This window comes from Poecile atricapillus, chromosome 1 (assembly GCF_030490865.1).
Source record: "Poecile atricapillus isolate bPoeAtr1 chromosome 1, bPoeAtr1.hap1, whole genome shotgun sequence".
Classification (NCBI taxonomy): Eukaryota; Metazoa; Chordata; class Aves; order Passeriformes; family Paridae; genus Poecile; species Poecile atricapillus.
In genome coordinates, this window is record NC_081249.1 from 136,343,177 (window position 1) to 136,368,198 (window position 25,022).

General features: G+C 49.0%; 1 protein-coding gene across 5 annotated transcripts in view; it reads left to right on the forward strand.

Annotated features, from left to right (window-relative positions):
* Nucleotides 1-3,096: 3,096 nt before the first annotated feature.
* The window catches only part of SLC25A22 (solute carrier family 25 member 22), a 51,899-nt gene continuing 29,973 nt past the window's right edge, over nt 3,097-25,022 (forward strand). The window contains exon 1 of one of the 5 annotated variants that reach the window (XM_058825855.1): nt 3,097-3,227. The gene's annotated coding sequence lies outside the window, so the exon portion shown is untranslated. Of the gene's footprint in view, nt 3,228-3,878; nt 3,901-5,326; nt 5,349-20,900; nt 21,097-24,341; nt 24,361-25,022 lie in introns of those variants that run through there. The other 4 variants (XM_058825870.1, XM_058825859.1, XM_058825849.1 and 1 more) reach the window with 4 other exon arrangements.

A 25,022-nucleotide genomic window follows, 5' to 3' on the forward strand; every position in this document is an offset into this window, starting at 1 on the left:
ACAGATAGACCACATACACTGGGTTCACTGGTGGTCTTGCAGCTTGAGCTTTTGGGGACAACAGAGCCAGGTTTGGGGTTAAGCTGTCCCCTTCTTGCACTCTCCAGCTGATCTACATCCTCTCTCGCTTCTGTAATGTCAAGTGCCTGCACCAAAAATGAAACCAGACCTGCTGGGTCAGTGGTTTCTGGGTCTTCCTGCCGTCCAAGCCGATGGCCAGCTGTGAATCTCTTCATTTTACTCATTCTGTTTGACTATACCCTGGATGCCTCCCCTAACACCTCTGCGCTGTTACCTTTGGCAACACATCCTGTGGTCTCAGTGGAGAACAAGATCAGGCTTGGTTGGGATTGATTTTTCCAGAAAACTATGTTGACTGGTGCTAATTACATTACTGCCTCTTCAATATTTATCAGTTAAATTGTCTACCAGTGCTCTGAGAATCATGTCCAGAATGGCCACCAGGCCAAGGGTGCAGTGACAAAGCTTGCCCAATTTTACTTTTTAACCATTGGTTTAATAACCACACTCAGCAGGCACTTGGGGATTTTACTAGCAGCCCACAATTTATTAAACCAGAAAACAATATAAATGGGGAAGGAAACTGAAAAGGGAGACCTCGTGAAAGCCTCTTTCTTTGCAGCAGGCTGAACTTGATCCATGTCCTTGTAGGGCTGAACCAGCCCATGGCCCCTCAGGGAGGTGGGCTGAAAGCAGTGCAGGATTTTGGGACTCTCACAGGACAAGCTTTGTGACAAGCACAGACCTGGTATAATGTTCCGGTGTGCACCATGATCACAACAATGTAGCCTTGTACAGGAAGGAGATCCTGAGCTGTGCCCTTCACCTTGTATCAGACACAGACAGTGCTGCTTTTGAAGCTCCATTTTGTACCAAACAGTTTTAAATCTCTTTTGTGTCTGTCAGGAGAAAAAATTTATGTCTGAAGGCAGAGGAAACCTTGACAACCTGGCACTCACTGAATGCGAACTTTCTTCCTTTGCCTTCCTTTTTTATCCCCTCTCTTAAATGCTGCCGGAAGAAACAGGCCCTTTGTGCCATGCAGGTTACAAAGAGCAGTTGTTCTTACTGAAAATAAAAATGTGTGATTGCAATCCTCCTGAGACACAGCACAAAGATGGACACAGTTAACCTCTTCTTTGCCAGGGGATGGTAATGTCCGGCCAGCACATCTACGCTGTGATAAACAGTAACATCTGCACCTCAAGCCACACTGAGTTCAGGTCAGCTTTTGACTGAGAGGGTACAGCGCAGTGAAATCCACTGATGCCTTCACAAAGCAGGGAAGAGTGGGCATATGCCACCACCAAAGAAAGGGGTGGGAAGCAGTTTTGCAGCTGGGGAGTGAAAAGACCACAACTCCCCCACACTGTTTCGCTGTTCCCCAAACTGGGAATTCCCACAGCAGTGCCCACCACAGCAGCCTGCCTGCAACCCAGGCCTTGCTGCCTGTTTTCCCAAGCACATGGTGGAGATAAGACTGTGGGGTTGGATAGACTATTCTGGCATCTCCCTGCCCACTGCTCTTGAATTTTTCTCTTGTGCTGGATGCTTATCCAATATACACCCATAAAATGGCCACAGTGTACAGGTCTCCTTCCTTGGTCAGGCACCACTCTTCTGGAGGGAGCTTTCCACCTCCAGTGCTGTATCTTCTCCTGCTGTGCTCAGCCCAGGTTGAAACGTGCATGAGAAAAGCTGACCCCTCTTCCACCTATATCCAACTCATTAGCATTGGCTTCTGATGCTTTCCTGGCCTCTGGTTTACATCTTCTTCTCACCTCGGGTTCCAGGTCCCTGACTGTGGTACCAAGCTCCTCTTGTTTTCAGGTGTGGTGTGTGAACAACTGTGATGTTTCTGGGGTGTTCATTGCAACTCCATATAATTGTCATTTCTCCCATGTACACAATGTCCTCATTAGCCCTACATGCTCCTGGGAGCATCCTTGTAGGCACTCTTTTCTAGTCACCTCCGATTCATTGCACAGGATAACTGTGCTTTGATGCTCTGCCAGCTTCCACGAGCCCTTGGTACAGAGCTGGTAATCCCATACTCACCTAGGGCCTGGTGTATGTGAGCAGTGAGGGAGGCTCTTAAAGATGTATTCCCCCTGGAAATCTTTCCCCCTTTCTCTGGTGGATGCTACAGAATCACAGAATGGTTTGGGTTAGAAGAAACCTTAATCTAATTCTAACCTCCTCTAGTGGACACCTTCCACTAGACCAGGTTACTCAGAGCCCCATCCATCCTGGCCTCAAATACTGATGGGGATGGGGCATCCACAGCTTCTTTACAGGTTCCAGTGCCTCACCACCCTCACCACAAAGAACTTGGTCGTCCCAAGAGGCACAGAGATCTGTTTAGCTGCTGCTGTGCTCCTCGCCTTCATGCTTAATTTCCAAGGCCTGATGAAATGACCTCTGTGGATGTTTTGTCCCAGCAAGGACTTAGGTCACATAATGCTCCTGAGATCTCCAGGTTTACATTGGAGCCTGCTAACCCCAAAAATCAACGCCTGCCAGTGGCACGGTGGCTTTCCTGAGGGGTAGCAGGCAGCACAGCATGGTGACCCAAATGGCCTGGGTGGTATCCTGAAGGGAATGACAGAATCACAGAACATGTTGAGTTGGAAGGGACCCACAAGGATCATCCAGTCCAAATCCCATCCTTGCACAGAACATCCCCTGGAGTCACACCCTGTGCCCAAGAGCATTCTCCAAACACTTCTTGAGCTCTGTCAGGCTGGTGTTGTGACCACTTCCTTGGAGAGCCTATTCCAGTGCCCAGCCACCTTTTTCTAATGCCCAGCCTACACCTGCCCTGGCACAACTTCAGGCCGTTCCCTCGGGCACAGATGACAGAGGCATCATTTCTCCCCCGCTGTCGCTCGGCCCGTGTCCTGCCGTGTGCCGCCTCGCAAGATGGCTGTGGGCGGGGGCCGGGGCTGCTCGGGCACGGCGGGGCAGTCCCGGCACCGGCGCCCGGCCGGGGGAGGCGGCGGCGATCCCCGGGCGCCCCGGCCCGCGTTGCCATGGGGACGCGCGGCCGCCCCGGCGGGGAGGGACAGGCGGCGTCGGCGGTTCCTGCGCCGAACGCGGCCGGAGGGGGCAGAGCTGAGCCGGGCCGGGCCGCGCCGCGCCAGGAGCTCCGCACCCCGCGCCGCACCGTCCCCGGCCCCGGCGGGAGCCGCCGCCGCCGCCGCCCGGTAAGTGTGGGCACGGCCCTTCCCAAGCCCTCCGGAGGCGCCGCTGGGGGTCCCGACACCCCTCCTGCCGCCGGGATGCAGCTCTTCTTCCCCGGCCTGGCTCCTGCTGCACCGGCCCCGCCGCCGCTTACCCCGGCCCCTCATCGCAGGGGTGTGCCGGCCGCCCTTCCTGCGCCCCCCGGCCCTGGAGGGCCGTCTGTTCTCCCCGGGGGGCTGCGGACTTCCCCATGTACCCCCTTCCCGGAGCTGCAGGCTCCCCTTGCCCGCCGCCGCTTCCCCTCCTCACCCTGGGCATTTTAAGTCTTCCCAGCCCCTCCCCGTCTCCCCGGGCTGGGTCCCTCTGCCTGCGGGGGGTGGCCGGGGCTGATCCCCCCGCTTGCCGTGGTGCGGAGCTTGCCCTTGCCGGGCACGGGGGCTGCAGCCGCGGCGCGCCTTCCTCTCCCCTGCCCGCGACAGCGAAATTGTGGGTGACACGTGTGCGGCTCCACCGAGCCCTTTAGTGCCCCGGAGCTGCAGCTTTTTATATTGAAAGCGATTTCCGAGTTTCTCCGGGCTTCTGATTTCTGGGGCTTCGTAGGATTCCCTGACCGCGCCGGTCGCAGCGCAGGTCCTGCATCTAAGCCCCTCTGAGCTCCTTCCAGACTTTCCTAAGCCAGATCTCTACCTCTTTGAGGTAGGTCAAGGTTATTGTGCTCTTCATGCAGTGGATGGGGAGAAGTGGAAATGTGGACAGACTGTGGGATTTCTTCAAGGTCACCCTGGGAATTGGACCCCAAGCATCCTCCCTCTTGCTGGCACCCTCTGCAGCTGCTGTGTGAGGATGAAGTTGTGGAAATTGGATTTTCCAGTGCCCCAGCCTCTTTCCTGCAAGACTTCTCAGCTTTTAGTTTATATACCTTGCCAGGTGTCAGGGCAGGATCCCAGCTATATTTATTTGGCGTAATGTCTTTTAGCTATTAGATTCTTACAGTTAAATAGTGTGTGTGTTTTTACCATAGTATGTTAATTTCTGAGAGTCTCGCTGCTGTTAGGATCTGACTTTGTGGTGCTGCTGCTGCTGTTGGGATAGTATCTGCAGTGATTTTGGCCACTGCAAGTAACTGTGGCTTTGCTTCTCAAGAACTCACTTCTTGGCAGTGCCAAGAAAAAGGCAGCTGAACTAGAGTGGTACTGATAAGGATGTATCGTGCAGGACTCTGGTGGTGGTTGTCTTCTTGTCCTCTACTTCTGTTTTGCCTTGCAGGCTGTAATAAAAAAAGGAGTAGGCAAGGTTTAATAGGAGGAGTTCCTCTAACCTCTTCCTCAGAAAATAAACACCAGGATTTAATGAGGGTTTACCCCTTTGAATGTCTTGCCTGTAGGATTTTTAACTGCGTGCTACTACTTGTAGTTGTTCATACAGGTGCAGTTTTTCTCCTGGTGCTGCGCCCTTGGGCTCATCTGTTCACCGAGTGAGTGCCCGTCGTAGTAAACAGCATTATATTTTGAGGGTGGTGGCGATCTCTGGCACTGATGGATGGCTGAGATGGAAAAGGGATCTGTGTCATAAACTGGAGCCCTGCTCTGCTCTGAAGGAAAGTCTGCAGTCCTGTTTGGTGCCCAGCAATCTTGTTAATGTCTTACTAGGATGCCAGAGCCGTTGAGCATCTTCCTGCTGCCGTTTTAGGAAGGGGTAGCATGCTGTATTAAGTTACTAAAAGGTTGAAATCACTGACAGCCTGTGAAGGCCATTTGCTCCCTTTTTCCTGCCAGGATTTAAATTAGCGGGCAAGATGGGGGAAATACCTATCTGTCTGGCCAAGGTGACAGCAGCATGTCCATGTGGAGCAGCCCCCTGCTCACTTGTGCGTCATGTTTTGTCTTGTAGGTCTCTGGCAGAGCAGAGGTGTAATCGAGAGAAGGGACGGAGGCACAGTGACTGGTGGTTGGTGTTCCTTGGAACCTGGGAGCCATAGGATTTGGAGCTGTGCTCTGATAAGGGAAATTTGGGGAAAGTCTTGCTTAGAAGCTGCAAGCATTTCATGTGCCTGTACAGCTGTTCTTGCGTAACTGTTGTCATCCTGAGAATTGTGAAATAGTAGGAGGGAGAAATTTCCCAGAGTAGGGCAGCTGTGTTTCCAGGTGAGTAAATGTTGTGCTGTGTTTAGCTAGAGTAAAATCTGTGTGTAAAGCCAACATCCCTGACCAGGGGCCTAATTCTGAAGATTCCTGGGAGAACAGCTTTTCCTTGAAGGTTAAAGCCCAATCTAGGGAACATCATTGTTGCAGGGTGTGTGATGACCATGCAATGCTGTGAAAATAGTTAAATATCTTTGGCACTTTTTGAGGAATACACCCAGTGTTGATAGCTGGATGTGCAGCTGCAGTGTGAATTACAGGTTGTGCCCTGAGATGGGGGAAATGTCAGGAGCCCCAGGAAAGGGGCTGTGACCTGGTGCTGACCCTTTGGTCATCCTGTGCAGCAAAAGGCACAGGGATCCAGCAGGAGCTGATGACTCAGCAGGATAACCCCAGACTGTCTGGGTGCACAAACCGTAAGGGTATAAAAGCCCAGGAATACTTTTGTTAGGGGTTGGTCAGAGGCATCAGGTCAAGCTGTTTTTGTGCCACTGCACTATGATTAAATTACTTAGAGGATCCAGACATCTGAGACTGCTGTGGGAAACCCAGGCCTGAGCCAGTAAGGAAACCCTGCCTGACTGTGACTGTGGGATGTGCAGGGAGCCAAAAGGGCCACCCATGGGTTCGCTGGAGCCATCTGCTGTGAAGGGGCTTTGGTCCCAGCAGTGAAAGTCTTGCAGTGGGGGGAGTGTCACTGACAAATTAGCTCCTGGGTGGTCAGACAGGAAAGTTTCCTTAACACACTCCGGGTTTTATATGAATAATCTGCAGCCAGGAGGCTGTAAGATGGGTGACTGATGAGTTGTTCCTTCTTCCTCAGCAAGGAATACCTGGGTGTGGAGAAAGGATGCATGGTCTCCATCTTCAAAGGGTCAGGCCTTGGGTTTGCTGCTGGGCTGGCAGTTACTTGTTTTACAGATGCCGGCAAGCCTCTGAACTCTCACCCCACTGTGAAAATAAAAGCTCCTGGAGGATAATTGCCAGATTCACAGTAGCTACTGGAAGGTGGGATGTCCTTGTGAAGTCCGAGGGATGAAAGGGGTGTGTAGTGGGAAGAAAAGTTTAGCAGCATTGGCCATAACTGGAGAGGGACTTGTGTCCCCTGCTGCTGATTAGCAGCAGGTCCGCCTTGTTCCACATGATACTTGCTTTTGTCACTTGATCCCTGTCACTTAACCCTGCAGGTCCCATGCAGTCAGGGAGCTGCAAATCTTTTGCACTCCCAACTTTCCAGTGCCAGCAAGATTTCTTGCACAGGGTGTAGCTCTTAATGGGCTGGGTTTATCTGCCTTAAATCATATTGTGCTGTCTGAATGACATAAAAGAGATTTGAACTAGGCCCCAAGGGGAAAAGAGTTGGAAAAAGGCAATATTTTTGTTCCATTTTTGAGAGAGCCCGGGCTGGGGAGATAATGTGTAACCAAACCAGGTTTGGAATGGCTGGGACAAATGATCCTGAGTGCTGCAGTTAATGTGTGTTAAGAAAGGATGCTAGTGCCCTGTGAAGGGAGTTTCTGCAGTTTCCCCTTTTCTAGGCCTTTCAGAACAGAGATGAATTTCTTCCTAAGCCTGCCTTCTTCTGGGCCTTCCCTTTTCAAAGCATCTTTTTCCCCTGTTGTTTTGTTGTGGGTTTGTTTTGGTTTTTTGTTTAGTTTTTTTGCTTTGGTTTGGTTTTTTGCTTTGTTTCTTTGTTTTTCCCTAGAATGAAATTTCTACACTGCTGATGATTCCTTCAGTGGTGTCCCAGAGCTGAGCATCTTCACCCTTTATTGGAGTAAGTTGATACAGTTCTGGCAGACAGTGGAGCAAATTTAGTTTGCACCAGCTGAGTTTGAGCATCAAACTCATCATCGAGTGGGAGCTCTCGAGCAAGAGGAAGAGTCTGGTCCCACAGCCTGTTTAGCCTGCCACTTATAAGTTTGTTATGTCCTGTTAGGCTTCCAGCTGGACATGTCTTTCTCCCAGCTGCCTCTGCTCTCCTGTTAAAATCTGCAATAGTGTATAGGACAAATGTCTGTACTGCTCCTTCTACAGCAACAGTGCAGAATAGGGAAGAATCTGCCTGTTCACAGCATTATGTCTTCTACTGCAGGTACATAAGGACTGGTAATTATTCCTTTTACATCCATGATGCATTCTCCTAAATCCTTAACTGTGTTTTCAGGAAATGCAAAAGCCTGCTTTAATGCCCATGATTGCGTATTCAGACTCTCTTAGAAGTGACCAAACATCTGCACTACTACAGGCTGGGAGAGATGGAATTGTCAATTACTTATCATGGCAAATGAGTTAGAAATGCTGCCTCTTGTAGGCCGTGCATTGTTTTCATTTGTTACTCTTGAACATGTTTAACACCATGTTTGTGTTCCATGGTGCATTCCTCAAAAATGACTGCATGCGCTCCAGCCTTGCTGGAGACAGTTGACAGTGAGACAGCAGGGATGTGACTGCAAGTGCCTATTCTCTGCCAGAGAGGTGTCTGAGGTCTAACAGGGCAGTGTGTTTCAGCTTCTCTGGCACCATGATGTAATGAAGCCATCCTCCTTCAGCAAGGCTGAGTCCTCTTGGACTCCAAACCTGCTTGGTTTGAAGACTGTCATTTGGCCATATCCAGCTGACAGTGGCAGCTTGCTAGAGCTAACACTGTGTTGCTCCAGCTAATCCTAACAGCAGATAAATATTTTTTCCTGTTCTCTTTTGTTTGCCTTCCAGCACAGAGATAGCAGGAAGGAGGAGGTGGATTGAGCTGTCCAATGCCAAACTTGGATGTTGCTTTAACCTTGCAGTATTGATTGTCTGGTAGTTTGAGTTATTGTGAAGATAAAGTAACAGGAGGTACAAAAGCTTTAGAAAACAAGGCAAAATCCCAGACAAACCTAATGAAAAGACCTTGTCACTCTGTGTGGTTTGGATTTCTGTCTGGCAGTTTTCTCTTACACATCTGCAAATACAAAAACTTTAAACATTTTCTGCCTTAGGTCAGCTGTCTACATGGAGATTATATGTTCAGGGAAGGGAGAGGTATCAGAAGGAATATGATAAGTTACTGTTCATTTAATTTATGGTGTCTCTGTTGATCATAATTTAGTACAGCCTGTGGTGAGCTGCTCACAGGAATGTAGACTTACTCTATTTTGTTAAACCTTTTTGTAACTGGTACTAGCTCCCATTTTGGTAGTCCAGTTATCGGTGGGCGACTCTGTCTTATCAGACCTTCCTGTGTCCTGCTCCTTCCTTTGGCACTGATGCTGGTGTATGGCATACCAGGAGAGCTGTCTGGATTTTTTTTTCTTTCCTGGGTCTGAGGTATTTATCCAGAAGCCAGCAGGAGAGAGGCTGGTTTTGACCCAGCTAAGTTTCCCCAAATAGCATGAATTTGAGGAGCTGAAAATGACTGTCACATCAAAGACTGTGCCTGTCCCACCTGGAGTTTTTGACTCTATGTTTGGGGCTCATACTCTCAAATTAAAAGCTGTCCCAGCTATGAGGAGCTTTGTGGGCAGGGTGGGGAGAGGGAAGAAGAATGAAATGTTCCCCCTTATATAGGACAGTGATGCTTCTGCACTGCGTGAGTAACTGGCTTGGAGAAAGTGTTTGGGAAGAGAGTTATGTGCTTTTCTTTTTTAATTAGAGCACAAAGCTAAGGGACTTTCAGCAAATGATTTTAGTAGGAAAGAGATGCGGTGCAAGTGAGCAATTGATTTGGATCAAGCCAGAAATAAGTCCAGTAGCCATGATCCTTCGTTTCTGAATTCAACTGCAGCTTTCAGTGAAGCCTTTTAGCTTTGACAAAAGGTTGCACTGTTTGGTGTGGGAACTCCGAGCTGGACAAGTGCTGGCTTTTGTGTGGATAAGTGTCTGGAATGAAGCTGTAGCATGTGGTTTCCTTAGTCTAGGCCAGACCATCTTAATTTCTGCTGCTGATGATCAGTCTCTGTCCTTGTCACTGTGGTGTCTGACACCTTACTGCCCTTAATGGGTGTGCTGCCTGCACACTTTGACAGAGAAAAGGGCAGTTCCCTGTTGCCTGATGGGTCTGATGGGATGGAAACACCTTCAAGGCCGTGTGCAGACTGGAAGCATGTTTGGTGCCCTGTTCCGTGCTGTTCCCTTTGCTCTGTGATAGTTAGGGATTTATAAGAAAGAAGAAATTATGTTTTAGGGTCAGGCTGTGTGAATAGCTTACTGTGAATTTGGGTCCTGCCTTCTCCTTTGATACAGATTTAGAGCATGACCTGGGGTAAGCATTAAGATGTCTGTCTCTGATTCTGTCTCTTACAATCCAGTGGGAATAGCAGCACTCCAAGGGTTTGCCACTTCTACACAATGGCCATGACAGCTATTGCAGAAAATGTGATCTGATGTAGTAAATGGTCTCTTCTTCCAGGTGTTTCATCTCCCTTTTTCAGTTTGTCTTGTCTTTCTCAAGGATAGCAGTACTAGCCTCCTTTTCCATGCCCTGGTCAAGCTGAGCTCTTCTCTGTAAGGCAGCTGGAGCACTTGTTGTTTATGAAGGCTATTTCGTAAGTGTAGTAGTTTTTTTAAAGGAAATAAAACTCATTGCGTTGGCTCGACCCCTTTCTCCTGAACTACCCACTTTCCTTATTAGCAGCTAAATGTGTGCATGACCTGAGCAGCTGTCGTCTTTTTGATGGCCTTTTTAATTTTTTGCAGGAACTTACAGTGTAGATTCACTGGTGCCTCACACTGGTTCTATGGAGAGCTTGAAGGAAATAGCTTTGATACTGAAGTGATAAGCACTGCAGAAATGCCAGACGCTATATAAACAACTAAACTCAGCCCCCGGCCCTTCCTGAAAGAGGGATGATTTGCAGAAATACTTCAACAGATGGTCTGAATTTGGCTTTGGAAGGGGTGGAAGAAATGCCAGGTCGCTGCTGAGCTGTGTGTGGGCGCGTGGCCGCGTGCACCGTGCAGCGTGTTCCCTGCCAGCACGCTCTGGGGAGGCTGAGCAGGCTGCTCCCACAGCCTCCTGTGCTCAGGAGGCATCTGCACACCGCTGACTCAGTCTCTGTGGCTCTGCCAGGGCCCTGTGCAGAGCAGGCTCCCATTTTCCCTGTGGAGAGGTTCAGCTGTGCCCGCTCATCAGGCTGCTCTGGTGGAGGTGAGCCGTGGGCAGTTTGCGGACAGAGTCAGCTTGTGGGAGAGGCTACAGAGCTGCTGTGCAGCTTATGAGATCCTGCTTGGCACACGGCTGAGATTGTAGGAAGGCCGTAGGGTCAGCTGACACTGGCTTGTCCTTAGTGCTGGTGCAGTGTCCTGGACCTGTGTCAGTGCAAAATGAGGCAGTGTGAAGCTGGAAACAAATGGCTCAGCTGTGGTAAAGCGCGTGTGCTGTTTGGGCACACGTCTACATACATGTGAGGTGGCAAACTCGCTGGCAGCTTGAAAGGGCGTGGGAAAGGGTTTACACGTCATGGCTGGGAACCCTGATGAACTGTGGCAGAGCTGGCTGCTGTGGCCAGCCTCCCCTCCTCCTCTCCCCAACAAGATTACTGCTCCTGCAGAGGAGGGAGAACACATTTCCCCCAGAGTGCTGCATCACGTCTTGAGTGGGCTCTGCTCTGGGGCAGGCAGGTTCCCATGCCAGTTGTCACAGCTGACTCCAGTTGGGTTACGGACTGGAGCCCAGAAGTCCTTGTCCAGGACCTCTGGAGCAGAACAGTGTGTCTAGTTCCTGCGTTGTCAAACTGTTGCTAGTCTTCCAAGGCAGTGCCTGTTCCACTGCTCACTGCCCTGACAGTTCCTTGTATCTCCTGCTGCCTGCTGTTGCTGCCACGCACTCTTTAAAACGGTAATTAGAGCAGCGTTGTGAGGTGCCCTTCAGGAGTGTTTTTCATTTGGAAACTTTTTGTAAACAGGTCTAATTCTTAAACAGTGCAAGATTAATTGCTTCCCTGGGAATGTGTCAGGTAAATTCTCGTGGAGACATCTGTCAGGTAGCAGCATTGTGTTGTGCATATGGAATAGCCAGGTGAGACATCTGATGTTCAGAGAATGATTTTCCAAGTTTGATATACTTCACTTTTTCCTCTTTTTTTCTTTCTTGTGCTACTCATCTCCCTGCACTCAGGTAAGCAGGACTGGATGTGTTTTCATTTGTCTGTAGCCTCCAAAATCCATTGTCTTCCTGCTGGGAATGCCTTGCCTGCCTTACAGCCTGCTGATTCACAGCACTCTGGGTGAGCAGGGAGCTGGTGAATGGATTATGCCACAGACTCCTGAGCCATCAGGCGGTGGTTGCAGTCCCCTTGACAATTCCTCTGCTTGTTATAGAGTGTGTATGAGTTTCTCTGGAGGAGCTGCTAACCTCTTCAGAAGCAGCATGACCTCTGTGGGGCTGCTGATGTACATTTAGCAAGGAACCATTTTGCTGCAATCTGAATAGTTTTGGCATAAGCAAAACAGCTGAGGTGGGAGGCAAGAAGGGCTGTTGGCAATGCAGGAGCGGAACAGTTGTGTTCACGTACCCCCACAAAAAAGGGACTGGCAGCAGCAGTGTCCTGTGGCTGAGAGGCAAGCAATATTGACTAACACGACATTTAAATGGCATTTCTTCTAGTGGACTGGGAGCATTAGTGAAATTCTGCCTTTGACACTGAGAAGTAATGAGATAAACTTTGTTCTTCAGAGAGGTCTCTACCTGCTGTTGCAAAGTGTTTGGAAGGCTGGGAAATGTCCTTTTGTTATCCTGACAATCCTCCACGTCTGGTCTCTTGTACAAAAGGCACCTGAAATACAGCCTCGGCTCTAGTGGGCAGCTGAGCTTGCAGCATGTACACCAGTGTGGGCATGCTTACATGATGGCTCCTGCTCGATGCTGCTCAGTCACCTTGCCTTAGCTCTTGACTCCAAAGGGTGACGCAGGAAGGATCCATCCTTTCATGTACTGAGGTCCTGTTTCATTAACTGCTGATATTTTAGCATTGGTTCCCATGCTGGTGACTGATGCTCTCGGTGCACTGTGGCTTTGCTACAGGGACAGGATGCGGGCTTTGTGGGATGCTTTGCAGTTTCAGCCAGACTCAGCAGTCCCTCTTAGGGACTCTTGAGTGACAGCTATCAGTTGACATACAGACCCACAGGGCTCTGGGTTACTAGGCCTTTCAAACAATTTTGTTAAGGGCCCAGAAGCTCTTATCTCCCAGGCTTCCCTGGAGGGATTCTTGTTCTGTTTTATTGTTGTATATTGGTTTACTTTATCGGTGCACTCAGCAGGCTGCTGCAGGCCACTGCCAAGAGGAACAGCCCTGCTTCCACACTTACCTCTCTCCGCTTATGTCAACACAAGCATTTGTGTGTTCACAGCTACGTATGACCTGGGAATAGGCCTGGTCCAAAATCAGTTCTTTGAGTTGCTGGGGAAAGGAAGAGCAGTAGTCTGAAGTTACGCTGGACAAGTGGTTGAGTAACCACAGTCCCTATTGGGAAAGTAAATCATGTGGCATTTTCCAGGGGCTAAAAATCCCCGGTACTGTTCCCTTCATGAAAATCTTTGTACCTTCTCTGCCAACACACTGTCAAGACTGCGTTAAGCCTGTACCAGTGCCTCTTTGTGCAGAAAAAAATTGAGTTGTTACCCTTCCACAATACTGGCTCTCACCTGGCGCCTGGTTGTAGATTCTCTCTTCGATCTGGAGAGACAGCATCATGCCTTTATAACACTTAAAATTCACATAGCATGGCAGCCAGAGAAAGGTGGTGTCTTTTCACATCTGATAGGGATGGCCCTGCGTACTGCCAGGTGCATGCAGTATAGGAAGAAGTGGGAAGAGAGGGGAAAAAAAAAACAACCAACACCTTTGCTTTGCTCCAGCACAGTCCCCTAGTGCTTACAGGAAAAGCATGTCCTACAGAAATTACTTGGTGAGCATGTATCCTTGGAGGTGCCAAGAAATATGACCAACTTCCTCTCCTCTTCCTTTCCTTCCCCTGCATGCCCGGAAGTGGTGACAGTTCCTAGCAGACACCTCAGTGTGAACACAGCTGATGCTGAGCCTTCTTCTCCAGGGGTGACAAAAGTTAGGGATCTGCTTACCCTTGGGCTGGACAGATGGGAGGCTCATCTCTGAGCATATCTGAACCTTGCTGGGATTGTGTGTCTCTTTCCTGCTGTCCCGTTCCTTCTCGCTGCTACAGCCTGTTCTGTTTCTGAAGGCTCTGTTGCCATTTCAGCATGGGAGGTGCAACTGTCCCTTCTGCCTTCCTCCATTGTCAGATAGGTTTAAGGACTGTTGCCTAACTTGGTTAAGGTCCCACTGCAGGCTCTGCATGCTGCCTGTCTGGCTGAGCTGTCATGGCTGACTTTGGGCATGGGGAGGAGATAGGACTGTATGAGGAGCATCACATGGCTGGGTGATGGGTGACTTGCAGCCCTTGGTGCTGCTCCAGGGCTTGAGGCTGCTGGTGCCATGTGGTGCTGTGGGAAGGGGGCTGCCAGCAGGGTCCCAGGCTCACAGTCCCAAAGCAGCATGGTGTCATCCCAAGGCTTCTGGTGTGCTCTGGGCCATAGAGATGGGAAGAGACAAGCTGGTTGGCCCTTCGGAGAGAGGCTCCTGTATCTATCATTGCACCAAGAGCTGAGTGAATGAGCAGGGATTTTGCACATTAACCAGGCAGCAGCTGGGCTGAGCGAGCCGTAGGGTGCCAGCCGCAGCGTTCCTGAGCTTCTCCAAAAGCTGTGTCAAGGCAAGTACTTTCCGCTCTCTCACAGCTATTATGAAAGAGCCTGGGTTTGCTGCACCCTTCTCTCCCTTTGCCCTCAGGGCATGCTGGGCTTGTTTGAATTAATGTAATTAGCACATGCCTTATTAGCTCACTAAGGCACAAAGAACTTATGTATATTTGTAGCCAGGTTAAGCAGCCCCTATTAATTTAATAACCGTGTCCTCCTCCGTGGATGGCAACAGTTAATCACTGGTGGTGACTCAGGACCAGCCAGTATGGAGGAAATTTGGGCGAGGTGTGTATGTGTGCGGTTCTCTTTTATTGTGTTGTATTTTTATTAATGAGCAGAGCTGTGAAGGGAATTAGCAGCAAGCGCAGTAGATGGAAGGGAACTTTCAGTGCAGGTTTACTAAACAACCAGCCCTGAGTATTTCCTATGCTCTATGCTGTCGGTAGAAAAGGATGTGTAGAATGAATCAGCGAAATATGACACAGACTGGGAGGTGGAAATTTACAGAAATAAACTTTAGCAACCCACGCTTAAACTCTGCTCCAATCAGGTTATATGCTAGGTACTGATAGTAATTTTGCTTCGCTGTCTACCCTATTTCCCCTTGGTGATTTTGAGGCAGAGGAAGTGGCTAGTGTATTTCTGATGCTGCTCGTACTTGAGACTGCGAAAGAGCAAGGTTCTTGTAAAAGGACAAAAATAGTTGCAAGTAATTTCGTTTGCTGCAGGACTGTGGTCCTTGATTCCTTTTACTGTTCTGTGTCTTGCCATGCACAGCACTTAGCTAGGTCCCATGGAATGCTGGCAGGATGTTTGCCACCAGGTGTTTGGGATGTTTGTTTCGGTTTTGTTGTTTGGGGTTTTTTTTTTGCTTCCTTTTTTCACAGAAGGTGCAGGTTGTGGTTTGTGCTCCACTACTCTGGAATGATGCAGTCTGAGTCCAGGGTGGTGACATGTATCTGTGTTCCAGTAGTTCTGCATGTGGGATAGTAAAGTCCTGCACTGATTCTAAAACTAGTGAGTTAAACATTTGGGGGTTAAACATTTTTTCAGCCAAGACCACCATGCATGCACAGGAGACTTCCTGCATTTCTTCTCTTCTTCCCCCTTCTTCAATAATCACAGGTTGTGCTCTTTGTGTTGAGCATAAGCTGGGAGGAGGATCAGGAAGAATGGTACTGGAAAGCTGTTGATGTGCTTATGCTGTTTTGGTCAGGTTTTCTACAAATAACAGGGTGAGATGCAGATGTCCTGCCTGCTCCTACTCACTCTTTTTATTTTACCTGTTTGCTGTTTCTGCCTACTAAGCTTGGGCTTGCAAGGCTGGAATGTTCTTGGCCATCATGAGCCTGTGCAGGAGCATCATGGAGAAGATGAAGTTGTCATAGTCAAAGGGACAATGAAACTCCATAAAACGGGACAAAAGTGTGTATGTACTTGTAATAATGTGCCCTCTTGCTGCATCTGGCAGGGGACCAAGTCCCCAAGCTCCAGCAGAGATGGTGAGTTCTTCTGGATTGCATCTCTGCTGAGAGCCTGGGCCTCCTGAGAGGCACAGAAGGAAAACAAGTCTGAGATCTGTATGGAGTGACCAGGGTTGCACACAAGTCTTTCTGCAGCAGATTGAAGCAGGTAAATTTAATTTCTACTTTCTTAGAGCCTATTTTAAGGAGGGCTCGGTGTTTTAATGAAGGCTTTGTGAGTGGTGCATGGGTGAGGATCTGCAGGGGCGCCCATGTGCAGTTCCTAACAGCTGTATTGCAGCAGGGAGAAAAAGCCAAAGAAAGTCTGGGGGAAGATAAATACCTGCTGGGATACCTCATATACTGCCCAGAGAAGGTGAATTCTCTCCCCTCTTCCTTTTTCCTTTGTTTCAGGAGCAGAAAGGGACATTGCTTGCCTCATGCTGGCTCAAAGCTGTGAAATGCTTGGTACACACCAAGACAGGAGGCTTTTCCCAGGACAGCTTTTTTAGCCAGTGTTGTGGCTTTGTCTGGGATACAGTTAATATTCCTGGTAGCTGGTACACTGCTGTGTTTTGAATTTGGTATGAAAACAATAACACACTGATATCTTAGTTGCTGCTACATATTGCTCACTCTAAATCGAGGACTTTTCAGTTTCCCATGCTCTGCCAAGAAGGAGGTGCACAAGAAGCTGTGGCAGAGCATGGCAGCAGGAAAGCTATGATGTAGGCACCATCATGGAAACATGGTGGGATGACTGCTGTGACTGGAGTGCTGCAATGGACTACGTGCTCTTCAGAAGGGACAGTCAAGGAGGGAGAGGCAGTGACTGTCTATTAGGGAGTGTTTTGACTGTTGAGAGCTCAAGGGTAGTGATAAGCTTGAGTGCCTGTGGGTGAGAATCAGGGGAAAGGCTGACAAAGCAGACACCCTGAGGGGAGTATATTACAGACCACCCAACCAGGATGAAGAGACAGATTAATTATTCCATGAGCAACTTCTTTGTGATTGTCAGCCCTTCTTCTTGTGGGAGACTTGCTGCATGTCTGCTGGAATCTCAGCACAGCAGAGAGAAGGCAGTCTAGGAGATTCCTGGGCTGTGTGGGAGGTAACTTCTGACACAGCTGGTCAGAGCCTAGCAGGGGTCCTGCCCCCCAGACCTGCTGTTTACAAGCAGAGAAAGGCTGGTGGGAGATGTGGTGTTTGGAGGCAGTCTGGGGCACAGTGACCATGAAATTACAGTTTTCAATTATTGATGAATAAGGAAGGAAGTCAGCAAAGGCGGTCCAGGAAGGCTGAACATACATTAGAAAGAAAATTTTAAAGAAGTGGGATGTCCCTGTGTGCCAAAAGATGAGCCAGCGGGAAAGACCAGCCTAGTAGTGCAGGGAGCTTCTGCAGGAACCAAGGGGGGCAAAAAAAGGGTTTGCAGCATTTGAAAGAAGAAATTCAAAAGACTCAGGAAGAGTACAAGGACATTGTTAGATCATGTAGGGAGAAAATTAGAAAGGACGAAAGCTCAGCTAGAGCTCAATCTGGCCAGTGCTGTGAAAAGTAATAAAAAGTGTTCTCATAAATACACAATAAAAAAGAAGGCCAAAAAGAATCCACATCTTTTATTGGATGCAGAGGAAACAGCAACAAAGGCTGAGGAAAAGACTGAGGTGCTTAATGCCTTCTTTGTCTCAGTCTTTACCAGTAAAACTGAGTATTCTCATGGCAACTGGCCCCCTGAGCTGGTAGACAGGGACGGAGAGAGCAGAAAAGATCCTCTGCAATCCAGGAGAGCAGAAAAGACCCCCAGCAGTCCAGGAGGAAGTAGTCAGTGGCAAGAGCACTGATGGAGCGAACAGAGCAGCTCACCAAGCCACTCTCCATGCTAGCCCCAGGGCAGGGCTGCCAGGAGTCCACTGTGGGTGCAGCAGTGACATGAGCTGTCAGCCCTTCCCCTCTGCAGCCTCCACTTTGGCCCCAGTGAACCAGCACCATCCTAGGACTACACACTTTAAGGCATCCAACAGGAACAGTTCTGTGGTTGATTGAGTGTTGCTCTGGTGAGGTACTGATGCAATTTGGCCTGAAAAGATGCTTATTCCTCCCAGCAGGGTCACTGGCACCCTTTCTTTCAGTGAAGAAAGCTGAGAGCCAAGAGCCCTGGTTTCATTGCTGGTGGGAAATGAATGGTCCCTTTCAGGCCCCAGGACCTCAGCTCTACCTCATTCCTACTGAGATAGAATCCGGCCCTTAACTTTCCCTTGGGCTTCTTGGTTGGTTGTTTTTAGTTACCACTTTGTACATGGTGATTATTTTAAACTGGAAGGGGGGAGAACTCTTTTCTACTCGGCCTCTTGGAAAAGCACTCAAAAGAAGGATTTGCACCATGTCATTTCTCCATGGTATGACCTTCCAGTTCAAAGGGTTGGTCTGTCTGTCACTGTCAGCTGGCTCTCCCTTTTCATTGACCACCAGATTATGGAAAAGGAGTGCTATATGTAAGTTCTTAATTGTTCTCCTTACTCTCTCTCCCATCTGCCAGACCCCCGACAGCTCAGCAAAGTTGTCTTCTCTCTCCAGCTAATCCTGCATGTCTCTGAAGCTGTAATTTCATAAAACCTGGTACAGAGAACAGATCCAGAGGAAGGTAGATTTAAGAATATTTGGAATTGCATCAGTTCAACATGTGACTACATGATTTCTCAGGTGGCACTTGGAAAGGAGCATTACTGGCAATAAGCACCCATTTATGTTTGTCCAGTGACATCCAAGGTGCACTTGCTTGTACAGCAGCATGGTCATATGCAGGCCATTTACTGCCAGTTACCTTGTGCTTCTACTGTTGGCTCTGCAGCTGCAGAATAACCTAGCCCATTATAATCTTAATGTAAATAACAATTTTGTGTAGAAGTTGTTCCATATATATATGGATGTATAGTTCATTGTATTTGTGTATGGATTACCTGTTCTGTAGGTACTTCTTACAGATCCTTTTGAATTGGTGGAGTTGCAGGTTTCTACAGACCAAAGAGTGGAATCCACCACTATTTCCAAAGCAAGTGCTGGACCTGAATTTTTGCTATGGCCATGCCCTGGCCTTCTATGACCACATCACTGAAGATTTTATGATGAGATGCATGGAAAGGATTTTCAGCCTTCTGGCACCTACTCCAAGGCATTTTGCTTTGAGCATGAGTAGTTGTCCTAAATTTAGAGGCTTGTTACTTGTGTTGTAAGTGTTCAGAGGAGTGACAGGGCAGCAGGGCAGCATGCTTGATGTGGCATTTGTGCAGAGCAGAAGAGCCAGGTCTTTTGAGACTTGACCCAATTGCCTTTTTGAGAACTTTGAGAGGAGGCAAGTTGAGATGGGAAGAGCACCAGCAGTTCCTATGGGTTTCCTTTGCTCCCCTCAGTCTTGCCAGGGGTGCTGTGAGTAGTTTCAGACCTGTCTCTCTCCTGTGAAGGAAGATGCTGCCTTAAGAGTGTTTTAATGTGCTGCCCTTCAGTGGAACAGGACTCTGTGTGTTCTCGATAAGATGCCTGCAAGCTCATTTGTCCTGCCGAAACCGTCCCTCTGGTTCCTTCAGCTTAGCATCTCCAATGTCTTTGATACACGACTTTCCATGTGAGCCCTGGGTGAGTCACTTCTCCTAAGGGCTGTCCTTACTCATCCCATCTTGCAGCTCAGTTGCAAAACCTCCAGAACAGGGACTTTCCTTGACTGAAGGTCAGAGCAGCCCCTAAAATGATGGATCCCAGGTAGGTGTTGGGGCCTTTTGGTGCGCTGCAGTACTGAAGCCCAGCTTCAAGATGAGCGTTAGCTTTCTGTCTCTTGATCCAGGACAGTTACCCAAGGCATGCAGCGTAAAAGGGTGTATCTGGTGTTTGTTCCAGACCAGCACAGGCCTGTTCCCCAAGTCTTTCTGTCTTGGCAGATGACTTGGCATCTCAGTGTTAAAGGGATTGTGCTGATGCAAGAAGACGCCTCCTTGGGACTCCTTTCGTTAAGCAATGGGGCAAATGGCTTCTGCTCTAATCTAAGTAAATTGCTGGTTTTTTTTGCCTGGAGAAGCTCTCCACGCCAGGAAGGCTCTTCTCTTGCTGCTCACAGTGCCTTTTGGAAGCCTTGCTCCAAGCCTTTGCTCTCACAAAGGTAACAGCGGGTGCTTGTTGTCTTCTTGTTTTTACTTACTGCAAAAGATTTCTCAGCAAAGCAGGCAGGGTTGCATGATGCTGTACTGCGAGTGGGGGACCGGCCTATGTTTCCAGCAGGATGGAGAGCCCAGCGAGGAGGAAGTAGGAAAAGTGGGTGTGTTCCTCCTACTCTTACTGCCTGGAGGCAGGAAGTTCCCCACCTGCTTCCCTGCTGTTTTGTCCCTTTGCTTTGCCGTGATACCTGCTGCTCCACTCACTTTGATCCTTGCTTTTGAGTCAGCAGCTATGCTGGCTTTTCCTAGTGTGGCTGAGACCAGGCAGGCAAGAGGGGCAGCTGCCAGGAGCAGTCAAGGCTCTGCCTGGTGGCTTTAGTAACTTCTTTGCTTTGCAAGGAGGTGACCCTGGTGACTGAGGGCAGCAGGCAAATCTTGACTACCTTTGTGTGAATCTCCTGTGGTCTCAAGTAAATCCTGGTGGAGAGGATAGTTAAAACAGTGTGTATACAATATCAGAATATAGGATATTGCTGTAGTTCCAGGGGTTTGTGGGATTGTCCCCTGTGACACTTCCAACATGGTCCTGCTGTGAATCCTCTTCTGTTGCAATATTATGGGTGACTGCACTGGTTTGGATGTGGTGTGTCTGCTAAGATATTCGACTGGTTTTGTTCGAGGCTTTTTTTTTCCTAAGCTGGAATGTTGTCATAGACACAGGGTGTTCCTCAGGCTGTGGTTCAAAATCCTTCTGTAGGTGAAGAGCAAGTCAGTGATGGAGCTGGAATGCAAGCTCCGGAGTCATTGTAAATTGAGAGTTTTGTTCCTCTTTTTCCCCTCTGTTGGGCGTTGCCACCAGCTGCAGTTGCAAAGCCAAACACCTCTACAACATGCCCTCAGCCAGGGAACTCGCCTGATCCTTTGTGGCACGCTGGAGATGTTTCAAGGCATTCTCTCATCATGTGGTCTCTTGGCATGAAGTTAAGGCTCCCCAGTGCACAGGGAGAGTGGAGGCTGGGTATGGGGGCAAAGTTTGCCTGCAGTTTTGCAAGGGTGCCAGCCTGACTATTCTCACGGTGATAGGAGGGCATGGAGGGGGGCACCCATCCCAACCAGCCTGAGGGAAGCTGCATGAGACAGAGGTCAGTTGTGGAGGATGGGAAGGGACTGCTGGAGCTGAGAGTCCTTGCAGGGGCTGTTAGGGAGTAGCGTCCTGTGTGCTGAGGCTCTTCATCCTGTGCCTTGCCCGCTGAGTGGGTGCTGTGGCATTGAGCCTGTACCCAGAGACTGCAAGCAGCCAATGGTGCAGGTGGCTTGCATGGCACCTCCCTGCTGGTACTTTGCCCTTTTATCACCTGAGGCAAGGGGGAAGACTGCCTTTAGATTGGTGCTTTCACAGCCCAGTGTGGTATGGGTGCAGCGAGCTGCTGACTACGAGGCAGGTGAGTTTGTGTGTGCAGCCCTGGGGCTTCTGTCTGGTGGCAGAACGGTGTGTAGGGGCTGTGCTGTCCCTTGTGCAGCTGCAGAAGTGACACTTGGTGACTGTGGGGAGCATTCACCAGCATGTTGGAGAGCTGCTTTGTTTGCTTGAGGACTAATGCCTTGCCAGGTCCTGCAGGAAATTCATGGCAGTCCCTGCTTTCAAGGGCCTAAAGGCAAGCAGGCAGCAGATTAAACTGCCACCTATTTTCTCCATCCTCTCTGTCCCAAAATCTCTTGAACAGGCAAGAGCCAAGTTGACAGCTTCTCCCCAGGTGACATTACCTGATGCCATCTCCCTTGTGCACTTTGTGCCTGCATCTAGAAAGCAGCTTCTCTCAGGAAATACTTGAAGTTTATTTTGCACTCCTTAAACCTTATTGTTATGATAGCTTTGCTCCAGTCATTAACAAAATTTGGCAGTGTCCACACCTTCAGATGCATTTGTGCTGTGATGGAAAGTGTGCTGATCCCAGAGGGTTTCTCCTCTCTCAGCAGGTACTCCTTACTGATTGCTTCCCCCTGCCATCCCTGACTGTGAATGGTTGTGTGACTGTGTCCTCTTGACACAATGGATGCTGGTACAGCTTTGCTTCCTCTGTTCACCTTCTGAGCCCTGCTTCTTGACATCAGCTTCTCTCACTAGGGCTTTGAGTTTGTCTACTCTCAGGACAAATAGAAATTTGTGGAAGGGAGTCATGACTTCCCCTTCTGCTGTTTATTCTTAAGTCAAGGTTGTAGTTTGGAAGTTGGCTTTTAGCAACAGCTCCAGCACATGCTGGAGCTCCAGTTCTGTCTCATTCCTGTCTGACTGCCCAGCACAAATATTTGTGCTGGCATGAAATGAGGGATGGGAACACGTTTGGTTATAGGGAAAGACAGATTGCTTTCTTCGGCCGCAGCACCAGCTGACATTTGCTAAAGGTTTTCTTTACACATAGGCAGCCTGTGTGTGCTTAGATAAATCGGCATGTGCAGCAGTCTGAGCCTGAGAGGATGTGCTCAGCTGCCCTGGAGCTGCTGGGGAGGGGATCTGGAAATGGGAGTGCTGGCAGAAGGCAGAAGTGGAGTGCTGGCAGAGGGCAGAAGTGAAGAGCTGGCCTCTGGGAGGGGTGGGGCTGATGCCTGCAGGAGTGGGGGAGCTGGTGGACTGGGAGCCCACAGCTGGCTTGGAGTATGCCAGCTATGGCTCTGGCAGCCTGGCTGGGGAAGAGTGGAGGAAGGAAGGTGCTGTGCTCAGCTCAGACTGGGGGTAGAGCAGTGGCATCTGGGGATAGAGGTGGCAACCCACATCTATAGGGCAGTGTGGTAGCACTAAATGCAATGAGCAAGGTCAGAGAGGTGTAAGTTTAACCTGTTTCTTCTCCCGTGATGGCTTGTGGAGATGTTGGGTGCCTGTGTCTCCAATCCAAGCTTGCTGGTGTGATGCATTAATGAGACGTGATGAGGTCTGTGTGTTCCCCTCCATGCCTCACACTGGGTTGTGATTCTCTAGTAAACATTTCCTTCAGGTGATAAAGCAAAAACTGAAGGTTGAAAGTTCAGCCCCATGCCCCATGGGATCAGGAGAGTAGATACAAAGGTTGTCCTGGAGAAAGCCTCACTGTCTGATTTGTGTGGGAGATGTGTGGCAAGTCGGGGGAAAAAAATAGCACCACTTCACTGGTGGCTTAGGCTGTGAGGACCAGATTCCTCCCGAGCTGCCCAGGATTGCATTGTGGTGTGTGGCTGTTCTGTCGCTATCTGGAGCTGACTTTTGGGAGGTGAGAAAAGGGAAAGGCAGGATTGAGGAGGCTCCTGGGCTTTTTATGTGTCATTGTGAGCTTTGGGCCATTCGCACTGCAGTGGTGTGCGTGTGGCTCTGAAACTAATTTGCCTGATCATTTTAATAAATGTAAAAGGGATGTCCTGGTGTGCAAGTAATGGGGCATTAATCCATGCCTAGCTGTGTTAACAGCACTCTAGGAAGGAAATACTCCCATGCTGTTCTCACTCTCTTAATTATGGGATGTTCAATTTAGGATCCACTTCCATGAAGGCTGCTCAGCCTCTTTGGCTTTCAGGTGATTCTCTGTTTCACCTACTACCAGTTTCTTCTCAGTTCCTCAGCTTCTTTTACCATGCAGGTTCCCAGTTCCAGCAGTGCCTTTGTCCTGAAGTTTTACCATACAAAGACTTTCTGAGGCATCAGCACCTTTTTGGTGCTGTTGGCTTGTCTGCTGCCCCAGTATAGGTCCTGATGGGAGATTTCCTAGGAAGATGCAAACCCTGCTCCCTGACACTTCTCCCACAGGAAGCCTTGGAGCTACACTCTGCTTGGCTGCAGATGCTTGCTTGCTTTTATGTGTGATTTTTGGCTCCTGAGAGCACTGTGTTCCTGGGAAGATATACTTAGGTCTTTATTTAATCTCTTTATTTTCTAGGTTAAATGTATAAGGTTGTTCTGGATTTATTTTTTAAGTGTTCTACAAAATTCCCAGCCCATTTTTCCCCCTCTTAGACTGCAGAATAGTAGCAGCTATTTTCCTGCCCTGGAAGCAACTGAGGTCTTACTCAGCTCAGAAACTCCCTGGCCAGACCACTGGAGGCTTCATCGTTCACCCTCTTTCAAGGGACTCGGGGAGTTCCTGTAGATTACAACAAAGTGGTCAGAGCTTGGGGTGACTTAGGGTTTGTTTTGCAAATGATCATTCGTTGGAGCTCTGTTTAAACAAACAGAGCTCAAATAAACTTTCCACTTCATTGCATTAAAATCCCTTAATTCGTTAAAATCCCCTGGCCACAGACATTCAGGCCTCTACTGTGCCAGGTGCTGTTTAAACAGTTATCAAGTGCTGGTGTCTGCTGCAAAATGATCACATTGTTCACTTCCCGTCACCCGCCCGCAAGTTGAGTGGCTTTTGTTAGGGGAGATGATACTAGTCCTGGTATTTGCTGGCAGTAAAGCCAGCACCAAGGAAACCTGTAACTTTGCCCAGTTTAAAACCCGGGAAGGTTGTTTTTACCCTGTCTTGTTGTGCAGCTGCAGCAGGAGTATCTGTTCCCTGGTGGAAAACAGCAGCAGTTTTCCAGCTGTATTAGACAGCTGCAGGAGGACTCTGTAGTTACTGGGCAGGTGTGAGCTGAAGTCAAAAGTCAAAAGGAAAAAAGGCCAGAGAGGACTAAACACAGCTGTCCCAAGTCCATCTTGGTGCAGAGGGACTCCATTGCCCTACTTGTGTCAGCAGGTAAGAAACAGCCCTGTATTTGTGCGTCTATCTTGGTCTCTCACTCTCTTGACTGCCTGGCTGTGGTGAATATTGGCAGCCTTGCTGTCTTTTCTTGCTTTTGCCCTTTTTGCTGGATGCCTGTCCTCCTGAATGCTCCTCTGCATGGAAGGGTGCAGCAGAGGCAACAAGGGGGGCATTTTGCCAGAGCTTGGAGTAGGCTATCAGGACCACTTAGTGCATGTATTTTGTCAGGCCTGTCTCAATAAACACAAGTTTATTGAGGGTGTAGACATTGTTAAGTGAGTTCTCATTATTCACAGCTTGTTTATGACAGAGTTACAGGCTTTCAGCTGCTGGTCTTCCTGTATTTTTATATTTTTGTCTTATTCTGGTTAATTTGATAAAAAAATTAGATTAACCTAAACCAAGCTGCTTTTGTGGATATGCATATGAAAGCACATGTAATGAAGGGTGTAAGTGATTTTCACTTGGAAAGTGCAGACTTAGCTGATCTGGAGCTTTTTACGGTCTGCAGCTACAGATCAGTTGAGATCAGGTAAACTGTCTGAAGAGAGGTCACAGGAGGTATAACAGCATAGTGCAGTGGGTGAGGTTGGCGTGCACTGTTTTGAGAAGTGCCTTTCCTTAGGGAGCTCCATGTGCTGTTCTCTCACAGCTCC